Genomic DNA, 12521 nt, shown 5'->3' on the forward strand with positions numbered 1-12521 from the left:
ATAAAAAAAATAAACCGATCCCCGCTTCCTAGCCGAAGCGGCAATATTTTTTTTTAATGCAGATGCTGGGCGTGACGTCATAACATCGCACCCGCCTCCGATGATCATAGAGACTCCAGCGACCATCTGGTCCGCCGGAAATCTCTATGATCAACATCCGAGGCCGGCGGATCCTCTATTTGACTCACCGATCAGTCGATGAGTCAGTAGAAGCACCGGAGGGTGGCAGGGGGTATCCCCCCGTAAGAATGATCAAGCGGCGGAACAGCCTCTATGATCATTCTTATGGTGTAGGGAGTCGCCGGCTGAAAACGACAATATCTGAATGATGTCTGTAGCTAAGATCTGTCACGTCATATGATGGCGGTGGGAGTGAGGAGGTTAAATAAGTAGTATGGCGTTTCAATTATTTCTCTACATGCAGAAATAAAAACTGAACAGAGGTTTTATTCCTTCCCCCAACCTGTCCAAAACTAAAAATGTTTGTAGTGGAGTGAGGGTTAAAGCTAAATTCAAGGTTTGGAAATGTTGCTGAGCAGCTGCCCTTCCACTTAGGGCCGGTTCACACTGCGGGCGATGCGAGGCGACACCGACTTGCCTCGCCGCGACCTGCCGCGACCTCAGCGGCGACTTGCAAATGACTTCTGTATTGAAGTCAATGCAAGTCGCCCCGAGGTCGCCCAAAAGTAGTACAGGAACCTTTCTTCTGAGTCGGAGCGACTCGAGTTGCTCCTCTCAGAACGGTTCCATTGTACAGAACGGGGGCGACTTGTCAGATCGCGGCGAGGCAAGTCGTGTCGCCTCGCATCGCCCGCAGTGTGAACCGGCCCTTACTGAACACAGGAGGTGGCCTACTCAGCAATTAGAGAACACTTTGCATTTTCTCAATGAATGCAAAGTGTTCTCTGATTGGAAAAGGTAGAGAGTGTGATGTCACTGTCCAGACTGTCCCTTTAAGGTCCAAATTCAACCAAAAATTCGGACCGAAATCGGACCTGAAACGGTGAACAGGGACGCACCGGACGAAGCCCCGGACCCCAGCTTTGAGCACAGAGATGTGAACCCAGCCTAAAATATATTAGCAGATTTGAATATAATGACAAATTCAACCAAACTCCAGCTAACACTTTAAAATCAGTTAAAGCAACAGTTTTTTTCCTTTTGGGATAAAGGTTTTTACTCCGATATTGCGGCAGACAAATCAGACACTAATGCCGCCTACACACGACTGGACTTTTGGATGGACCAGGTCCGGCGGTCTTCCTGACGGACTTTCAGCAGAGGTCCAAAGGACTTTCCGAACTAACGGACTTGGCCCCATGCAATCACACCAAAGTCCGACGGATTTGAACGTGATGACGTATAACCGGACTAGAATAAGGAAGTTCATAGCCAGTAGCCAATAGACATGTGCAGACTGAAATATTTTGTTTCGGAATTTCGTTTTCGTCTGAAAAATAAATTTATTTAGTTACTCCCGAAATTCGTTTTTATTTATTTCGTTTTTCGTTAAAAAATTGCATTAGTCCAAAAATCCAAATTAATTACAGTCGAATCTGTCATTGAAGGCTTATGGTGTCTGTCAAATGTTTAAAGAAGATTCGACGGAGCAGCGAAACTCACTCATACATTCCCGGTCTAATATTTTGACTACAACCTATAGTAGGATTCTAATGTTGTACGTCTTCTATGGGTTTTTTGAAGGTTATTTGCATTGCACACAGGTCATTAGCATTAGCATTAAGAAAAAAATAAAAATTAAGAAAAAAAATGTGTGAGGGCCCCCCGAAATTCCATACCAGGCCCTTTGGGTCTGGTATGGATATTAAAAGGGACCCCATATCAAAAAAAATGGCGTGGGGGTCCCCCTCAAAATCCATACCAGGCCCTTCAGGTCTGGCATAGATTTTAAGGGGAACCCCGCGCCCCAAAAAAATGGCATGGGGCCCCCCTCAAAACCCATACCAGACCCTTATCCGAGCATGCAACCTGGCAGGCTGCAGGAAAAGAGGGGGAGACGAGAGAGCGTTGATGTTGATGAGGACAAGGGGTTGTGGGGGTCTGTGGGCAGGGGGCTTATCGGAATCTGGAAGCCCCCTTTAACAAGGGGACCTCCAGATTCCGCCCCCCCCCTGTGTGAAATGGTAAGGCGGTACAAAAGAACTCCTACCATTTCACCAAAAAAGTGACAAAAAAGTGTTAAAAATGACAGGAGACAGTCTTTGACAATTCCTTTATTAAAGTCTTATTTCATCTTCTTTCTTCTGGTCTTCTTCCTTCTTCATCCTTCGGTTTCTTCCTCTAGCTCCTTCTTCCTCTGATCCTCTTCTTCCTACGATCCGCTTCTTCTTGCTCCGGTGTTCTCGTCCGGCATTCTCCTCCACGGTGTCTCGGAACCGTGCGTCAGAGGGGGGCAGAGTCACCGGGTGGCCCGCCCTCGGTTATAAAAGAACTGTCAGAAGAAGAGAAGCGTCACACAGCGGGAGCCTCCCATTGCGCGGAGCGGCCCGAGAACCAAGAAGAGACGCCATGGAGGAAGATGCCGGACGAGAACACCGGACCAAGAAAAAGCGGATCGGAGGAAGAAGAAGATGGAGGAAGAAGACCAGAAGAAAGAAGATGAAAGAAGACTTTAATAAAGGAATTGTTAAAGACTGTCATTTTAACACTTTTTTGTCACTTTTTTGGTGAAATGGTAGGGGTATTTTTGTATCCCCTTACCATTTCACACAGGGGGGAGACACAGGTTTTAAAAGTAGTTTATTAGACAGCTCCGGGTGTCTTCTTCTGACTTGCCCCGGGACTGTGACGTCATAAGGGGTGGCGTATGCCTATATAAGTTGCTGCACACCGTGTCCACGGCATTACAGTGGGAGAGAGCATTGTGTCAACATCGGAAAAAGAGAAGAAGGAAGAAGAAGAAGAAGACGGCGACAGCGATGAAGGAGAAAGCTGGGCTCCTCCGCTAGCAAAAGAGTGGCAAAAGAGCAGAAGATAGCGGAGGAGCCCAGCGAGAAGAACCGGAAAGCGCGTAGAAGTCGGAAGAAGACCCCCAAAGTCAGAAGAAGACCCTGGGGCTGTCTAATAAACTACTTTAAAAACCTTGGTAGTGTGTTTTTATTGACACTTTTTCCACCAGGTGAATGAGTAGGTGTACGATGTACCCCATACTCATTCATATAGGGTGATAGGCCGGGATCTGGGGGTCCTCTTGTTAAAGGGGGCTTCCAGATTCCAATAAGCCCTCCACCCGCAGACCCCCACAACCACCAGCCAGGGTTGTGGGGATGAGGCCCTTGTCCTCATCAACATGGGGACAAGGTGCTTTGAGGGGCTACCTCAAAACACCCTCCCAATGTTGAGGGCATGTGGCCTGCTACGGTTCAGGAGGGGGGCGCTCTCTCATCCCCCCTCTTTTCCTGCGGCCTGCCAGATTGCGTGCTCGGATAAGGGTCTGGTATGGATTTTGAGGGGGACCCCCACGCCATATTTATTTTTTGGCACAGGGTTCCCCTTAAAATCCATGCCAGACCTGAAGGGCCTGGTATTAATTTTGAGGGGGATCCCCACGCCATTTTTTTTTTGGCGCGGGGTTCCCCTTAATATCCATACCAGACCCGAACCCATGCCGTGTTTTTTTTGCATTAAAGTCGTGTTGTAAGTCGTGCTGTGATTCACACTCAAGTCGTGTCCAAGTTGCCTCCCAAAGTCGTGTTGGAATTTGTGTTGCCCCTGTGTGAATGAATGGACTGTTATGATACAAGTTCAATAAACACAGATTGTTATTGTAAGACCATTTTCACACTGAGGCGCTTTCGAGCTCACGAAAACTTATTTCCATTAAAATCAATGAATGCGTTCACACTGGGGCAGTGCACTGGCAGGGCTGTGCAAAACTCCCCTCTCAGTTGAAATGAATGAAAAGCTCTTCAAAAGCGCCTGAAAGCTCTTCAAAAGTGCTCAGTGTTTTTACTGGCAGTTTAGAAGCGCCTCAGTGTGAACGTATCGAACTGTGTCAAAACGAAAATGAAAATAAAGCATTTATTTATGTTGGATCTTTCGTTTTTCGGATCCTGTGCTTTCGTTATTGTTTGTCAAAACTTTGTTAGCGCTTGTCAAAATGATCACAAAAATACCTGAAATTTGGACCAAAATGCATTCGGACCAAAATGCACATGTCTAGTAGCCAATAGCTGCCCTTACGTCGTTTTTCGTATGTTGGACTAGCATACATACGAACTGATTTTTTGACTGGACTCGAGTCCGTTGGAAAGATTTGAAACATGTTTTAAATCTAAAGTCCGTCTGATTTTTGGACAGCAAAGGTCAGATGAAGCCCACACACGATCAAATTGTCCAGCGGATTCGTTCCATCGGACCTAGTCCGTCGAAAAATCTGGTCGTGTGTATGCAGCATAAATAACACTTTTTAGGGACCAGTGACGCTAATACAATGATCAGTGCTAAAAATATGCACTATGACTAATGACACTGGCTGGGAAGAGGTTAACATCACGGGCAATCAAAGAGTTAAATGAGTGCCTAGCTAGTGTTTGTGCATTGTGTGAGAGGTGTTTTTACTAGGGGAAGGCACAGAATCACGTCCCTGCTTTGCACAGACACAGGATCCATGCCTTCCCTACTGACAGAACAGTGATCTACCTTGTTTATATAGGCAGATCGCCGTTCTGCCTCTGTGCTGAATGCTGGTGGACATCGAGTATGCGGTACCCGAAAATCAGCTCCCGCTGTGTATAATCATGCGCTCCCCAGAGGTGCATGATCATGTACTAGGTATGTGATCTAGTGCAGCAGAGCAACCTTGCCTTTGTATATGTGGGTTATACAGTCGGCAAGCGGCTAGTGAATGAACAGCGTTCCCTGATTGGACGAGGTGGAATACATATAATGATGCACTCATTATTACACATCTGCATTCATCTGTGCATTTTATATCTGCATAGAGTTCAGCTCTCAGGTCTTTTTTTATACCAGTCCCCATGCTAAAACCCATGTGCATTGCATGTTTTGTAAGGGCAATGTGATTCATTAAAAAATAACTGGCACAATATATATATTTTTTTTTTTTCCTAGTATAGCGGTACCCCCGTATGGGCTGCTAAGTGATGTGGCCCACTTCTCACCCTGCCTGGCCTGCCATTTACTTCCCAGACACTTCAAGACAATGAACAGTCCGCAGGCTTAGCTTTTATTTTATTGGGGGAATTCAACTTGGATGGGGATGGGAATTATGGGATGACCAGTGAAATAATAGCATGGTTGCTAGTGACAACTCTTGTACACTTCTCCAGACTCCTCCAGCACAACTCTTCAGTTCCTAGCTAGTGGTTCGCTCCATTCCTCCTGGATGTTGCTTCCTATCTAGTGATTGCATGAACAGCTAGTACACGGTGGTTAGATCTGGCACTAGCTCAGCCAGGCCTAAGTAACTTGCTCTTTGCAGGCAGGGACCTTCCTGCCTGCCAGCTCCTGTGTGTGAGCTAAAAAAAAAAAAATCCTGGCCCCCTCCTGCCGCTATCTTGAGCGGCAGTAAAGTTATTAATCAAGATTCCTGCCAGCACCTCTGTAATACTAAGTTATACTTCACAGTGTCAGTGTTTTTAGAAAATTGGTCAGCTACAGGGCAGGACTTAGGGTGGTTGGGGCCCCTGGGCTTGAGTCACTTTCGGGCCCTACCTTCCATACATTACCGTATTTATCGGAGTATAACACGTACCCCAAGTTTAGGAGGGAATTTTAAGGAAAAAAACTTTTAGGAGGGAAGTTTAAGGAAAAAACATTTAAATGCCCATTAATGCAGCCTTATCAGTGTCCATCTGCAGCCTTGTCCAGTGTCATTTGCAGCCTTGTCATTGTAGTCTTGAAGTTTAAAAATGACACCGCCAAGATACAGAGTCCTGTGTATCTCGGCGGCTCTCGGGTCCTCTTGGCGGTGTAACGACATATTCGGCGACCCATCAGTTTGTTACGGAAGTGGCGTTCCGTTGCCACCATCTTGGTACACCCCACACTCGTCCACAGTAAGGATACACTAAGAAGGGGTAAAGTGGACATGTTGTTACACCCACCGGAGTTTTGCATTTTACATGTATTTATAACAGTAAAGTCAATTTATATAGTGAAATACAGGACTTATAACACCGTCTGACTACTTAGATCTTGAATTTTAAAAGCAGCGGCAACCCTGCCCATCTCACAGGTTTGCTAATCTGACAGAAGTTTGCTGCTTTTAAAATTCAACATCTAAGTAGTCAGACGGAGTTGTAAGTCCTGTATTTCACTATATACTAACTTTAATGTTATAAATGCGTCTAAAATGTCCGCTTTACCCCTTCTTATTGTATCCTTACTGTGGATGAGTGTGAGGTGTAGCAAGATGGCGGAGAAGGAATGTCACTTTCGTAGCAAACTGCGATGGGTCGCCGAATATATCCTTACAGTGGCTCTCAGGTCCTCTTGCAGTCCCGAACGGAGCCGAGTGTACTCAGCTCGGGTCACAGTCAAGCCCAGTCCCTGTGTTATGTCCATCATAGGGCGGGACTGGGCGTGACTGTATGTGAAGTGGAGCCGAGTGTACCTCAGCAGGGCCTGTGGGGCCCCCTAATGGGTGGGGCCCATGGGCTTGAGCCCAGTCAAGCCCAATGGTAAGTCCTGCCCTGGTCAGCTACATACCTTTTTTCACATCCCCATGTCATGTGACCGCCCTGTTGATGTCAGGGGGAAATCTCAGACCCTTCCCACTGTAGTCCTTAGACCGGGACAAATTCACAGCAAATTCCACAGGGAATCAAAATTGCAACCCGTTCATACGAACCAATGGCGGAATGTACTGTATGTTAATTTAATGACATCTCGCAATTGAATAGCAAAATGCAGTGCGATTTGCAGAATCAGATCGCATGGGTGTGAATGTCCATGCAATCTGATTTTGGTGCAGACAAAAAAGGGTCCTGCACAAGTTTGGTGTGAATGCGGTGCAATTTGAGCCATACAAATCCATGGCTCAAATCGCACCCTAGAGACACTGCATGTAATTTACAAAGGAATGGGCTATGGGTGACCACATCAGTGTGAACCCAGGCAGGAAGTTTTTTTGTATAGTGTATGGCTAGCATAGGACTGGGATGCGAACACACCTGAGCTCATCACTACTCATCAGACATGGGGGGAGATTTACTAAACTTAGCGCACAAGGAATCTGGTGCAGCTGTACATGGTAGCCAATCAGCCTTTGGGTCCTTTCACATGGGGCGGATCAGTGCTGATCCGCCCCGTGGATATCCGCTTGCTCAGCGGGGATCGCCAGGGCGATCTTCGCTGAGCAGGAAGATGACAGGTCTGTCTCTGCACACTGGGCAGGGCCGGACCTGTCACAGCGCTGCTCTCCCCTATGGGAGATCAGGTGAGGACGGACCGCAATGTTCGTCGTCACTCGATCCGATGATGGATGGAAAAATAGCTTTTTCCTCTGTCACACTTTTTCGGATCGGAGCGAGTCGGATGTCAGCGGACATGTCACCGCTGACATCTGACACTCCATAGACCTCTGAACTGAGAACCTCTGAAAGAAAAACTGACAGGCGGACCTGAACGGATCGGTAGTGTGAAAGGGGCCTTAAACTTCAGCTTGTTCAATTAAGCTTTGACAATAAGCCACCGTTCATGCATGGGAAGTCGCAGCCTATTGCCGCCAACTGCATCGATTTTCACCAATTTAAATTGGTGCAATGCTGCACCAATTTGAAAAAGTAGTTCCTGCACTACTTTTGGCGATTTTGGGTGTAATTTGCATAGACCACTGTGCATTAAGCCGCACAGGTGTCTTCCAAGTCACACTGACACGCGACTTTTAAATTGTGCGATTTCAGATGGAGTCGCATGGCTTCAAAGCCGCAGTCAATGTGAACGGGGGGCTAAGGCTGGGTCAACAATAGTGCAATGAGGGAAACCCTGCGATTCCTGTGCGGGATTCGTACCTGAATCGCAGGCCGTTCACACTGACATCTGCGAACCGCTGTGAGTGTCAATGTAAAGATAAACAGGAAGTAAACCCTGATGGGTTTTACTTCCTCTTTTTCTCTCTGCAAAGCCTGTAAATTAAAAGCATAATGGGCTAGCCGGACTGGCTGGAGCCGCGTGACGTCACTCCCGCGTGTCAGTAACGGCTTCAGGTCCGTTTTTCTTCACAGCGCATGCACCGATTACATCATCGGCGCACTATGAGTGAAATATCTCCTAAATGGTGCACGTTTAGGAGATATTTCCACTACAGATAAGCCTTATTCTAGGATTACCTATAGGTAAAAGTCACTGGGGAGGGTTTAAAACCTCTTTAACTAGTTGCTGACCGCCAGCCGTCAAATGACGGCCAGGCGGCGCACCTATTGTGGCGGAAGGCCGTCATATGTTTAAACAGGGAATGCGCGCGATCGTGTGCACGCACACCTGTTTCTTCGGTGGCGGCGTGTCACGTAGACACCGCTCGCCACCGAAGGGGGTGAACAGCCATTGGTTATGGCTGTTTACCACGTGATCGGCCGTGATGAAGTCAGATGGTCACACCCTGACTGTGCACGGTGCATACGTGCGATCGTGAGCGCGCTGCGCGTGCACGTCGGTGGCGGCGTGTTCCCCGGGAACACTGCTCGTCACCGATGCTGGTAAACAGCCATTGGCCGGCTGTTTACCCACATGATTGGCTGTGATCCTGTCACAGCCGATCACTAAAATGTAAACAAACCGCGGTAGCGAGATGTTACCGGGTTCTCCTCCTCACACACCGATCGTGTGTGAGGAGGAGATTGCGGTAACATCTCGTTACCGCCTACAGTACACATCAAGCACACTGATTGCCCCCCCCCAATAAAGAGGACCTGTCACCACCCCTCATAGTACCTGTCAATCACAGTCCATCAGAGTACCTGTCACTGCCCATCAGAGTATTTGAGTACCTATCACAGCCCATCAGAGTACCCGAGTACCTGTCACAGCCCATCAGAGTACCTGTCAGCCCATCAGAGTACCCGAGTACCTGTCACAGCCCATCAGAGTACCCGAGTACCTGTCCCAGTCCATCTGAGTACCCGAGTACCTGTCACGGCCCATCAGAGTACCCGAGTACCTGTCACGGCCCATCAGAGTACCCGAGTACCTGTCACGGCACATCAGAGTACCCGAGTACCTGTCACGGCACATCAGAGTACCCGAGTACCTGTCACGGCCCATCAGAGTACCCGAGTACCTGTCACGGCACATCAGAGTACCCGAGTACCTGTCACGGCACATCAGAGTACCCGAGTACCTGTCACGGTCCATCAGAGTACCCGAGTACCTGTCACGGTCCATCAGGGTACCCGAGTACCTGTCACAGTCCATCAGAGTACCCGAGTACCTGTCACGGTCCATCAGGGTACTCGAGTACCTGTCACAGTCCATCATGGTACCCGAGTATCTGTCACGGTCCATCAGAGTACCCAAGTACCTGTCACAGCCCATCAAAGTACCCGAGTACCTGTTACAGCCCATCAAAGTACCCGAGTACCTGTCACAGCCCATCAAAGTACCGAGTACCTGTCACAGCCCATCAAAGTACCCGAGTACCTGTCACAGCCCATCTGAGTACCCGAGTACCTGTCCCAGTCCATCTGAGTACCTGAGTACCTGTCCCAGTCATCTGAGTACCCGAGTACCTATCCTAGTCCATCTGAGTACCAGAGTACCTGTCCCAGTCCATCTGAGTACCCAAGTACCTGTCACAGTTCATCTGAGTACCCGAGTACCTATCACAGTTCATCTGAGTACCCAAGTACCTTTCACAGTTCATCTGAGTACCCGAGTACCTATCACAGTTCATCTGAGTACCCAAGTGCCTTTCACAGTTCATCTGAGTACCTGTCACAGTTCATCTGAGTACCCAAGTACCTGTCACAGTCCATATGAGTACCTGTCACCGCCCTTCAGAGTACCAAAATGCCAGTCACCAAGCCATCAGAGTACCTGTCACCAGGCCATCAGAGTACCCAAGTACCTGTCACCAGGCCATCAGAGTACCCGAGTACTGTCACCAGGCCATCAGAGTACCCGAGTACCTGTCACCAGGCCATCAGAGTACCTGTCACCAGGCCATCAGAGTACCCAAGTACCTGCCACCAGGCCATCAGAGTAACCGAGTACCTGTCACCAGGCCATCAGAGTACCAGAGTACCTATCTCCAGCCCATTAGAGTACCCGAGTACCTATTTGCAGCCCATGTCTCATAGAATATATGTTGGGGTGTTTGCTTTCCAAAATGGGGTAATTTTGTGGGTAATTTCACTGTCCTGGTGGTCCAGGACCTTCAAGAGTGTGATGGGTAGGAATGAAATGAGATGTGTCATTTATGCTCCTAGAATGCCTAAACGTACTACTTCAATGTCCAGCCTCTCTATGTGGCCAGGCTGTGTAAAAGTCCTACACATGTGGTATCGCCATACTCGGGAAGAGTAGCAGAATGTATTTTGGGGTGTCATTTTTGCTATATACATGCTATGTGTTAGAAATATCTTATAAATTGACAATTTTGTGTAAAAAAAAGTGCGTTTTAATTTTTTTTCACATATTCCAAAAACTTCTGGAAAAATATGAACCGTTCAAAAGACTCATTATGCCTCACAGATTATATGTTGGGGTGTTTGCTTTCCAAAATGGGGTCATTTTATGTAAAATTCAATTGTCCTGGTACTCCAGGGCCTTCAAAAATGTAATAGGTGGTTGAGAAATGAGATGCGTCATTTTTGCTCGTAGAACGTCTGAAGGTACTGCATCAATGTTGGTGCTCTGTATGTAGCCAGGCTGTGTAAAAGTCTCACGCATGTGGTATCGCCGTACTCGGGAAGAGTAGCAGAATGTATTTTGGGGTATCATTTTTGCTATAAACATGCTATGTGTTAGAAATATCTTATAAATTGACAATTTTGTGTAAAAAAAAATGCGTTTTAATTTTTTTCCACATATTCCAAAAACTTCTGGAAAAAAATTAACCGTTCAAAAGACTCATTATGCCTCACAGATTATACGTTGGGGTGTTTGCTTTCCAAAATGGGGTCATTTTATGGGAAATTCCATTGTCCTGGTACTCCAGGGCCTTCAAAAATGTAATAGGTGGTTGAGAAATGAGATGCGTCATTTTTGCTCGTAGAACGTCTGAAGGTACTGCATCAATGTTGGTGCTCTGTATGTGGCCAGGCTGTGTAAAAGTCTCACACATGTGGTATCGCCGTACTCGGGAAGAGTAGCAGAATTTATTTTGGAGTGTAATTTGTTGTATGCATATGTTGTGTGTGAGAAATAACCTGATAATATGACAATTTTGTAAAAAATAATAATAATAACAAAAATAATCTTCATTTTGCAAAGAATTGTGGGAAAAAATGACAACTGAAAAAAAACTCACCATGCTACTTACTTAATACCTTGGAATGTCTACTTTGTAAAAAGGGGTCATTTGGGGGGTATTTGTACTTTCCTGACTTGTTAGTGTCTCAAGAAATGAGGTACACCTGATGTACTGAAGGCCTGATCAGATGTGATCAATTTTCAGCGACTGGCACCATAGTTTGTAGAATCTATAACTTTCACAAAGACCAAATAATATACACTAATGTGGGTTATTTTTACCAAAGACAGGTAACAGTATAAATTTTGGCCAAAATTTATGAAGAAAAATTTATAATTAGCAAAAATTTATGACGGAAACAAAGAAAAGGGCATTTTTTTCACAAAATTTACATTTTATTTTATTTATAGCACAAAAAATAAAAAACCCCACTAGAAATTAAATACCACTAAAAGAAAGCTCTATTTGTGTGGAAAAAAGGACGCAAGTTTCATATGGGTACAGTGTTGCATGACTGAGTAATTGTCATTCAAACTGTGAGAGCGCTGAAAGCTGAAAATTGGTCTGGTCAGGAAGGGGGTGTAAGTGCACTGTATTGATGTGGTTAATGATACATCCAAATTGGTTTGCAGTACAAATTATGAAATGGTGCAGGAATCGGATCTCATAGCTGTGAACACCCATGCAATCCGGGTCCTGCCCCATTTTGGTGCAAATACGATGCAATTTCAACCATACAGTTTGTATGGCTAAATGTGCATCGCACAGACATCGCATGTCATCTGCACAGCAATGCGGTGATAATCACATGCGATGTCTGGCATTGCACTGCTAGTGTGAACCGAGGCTAAAACCTGGAGGCTGATTGTTTTCTATGCAGAACTGCATCAGATTTGCACTCTTCAGCTTTATTAAATCTCCCCCCATGGTGTGAAAGAGCTCTCATGTAGAACGCATTGTGGCTAAAAACCAAAAGCAACTAGTATAAAATAAATACAACACATATCCAACATCCCAAAAAAGCAACATTTATTAGAAAAAGTAGTTTTTATTGTATTGCACATTGAAGAAAACTGTATTATAGTGTTGCCTTCCTCTCCCCCTCCCCCTCTGCTCTCAGTCATAC

The sequence above is a fragment of the Lithobates pipiens genome, unplaced genomic scaffold (assembly GCF_037356315.1).
Source record: "Lithobates pipiens isolate NorthernLeopardFrog02 unplaced genomic scaffold, aLitPip1_a1.2 Scaffold_8, whole genome shotgun sequence".
In the NCBI taxonomy this organism is placed as follows: domain Eukaryota; kingdom Metazoa; phylum Chordata; class Amphibia; order Anura; family Ranidae; genus Lithobates; species Lithobates pipiens.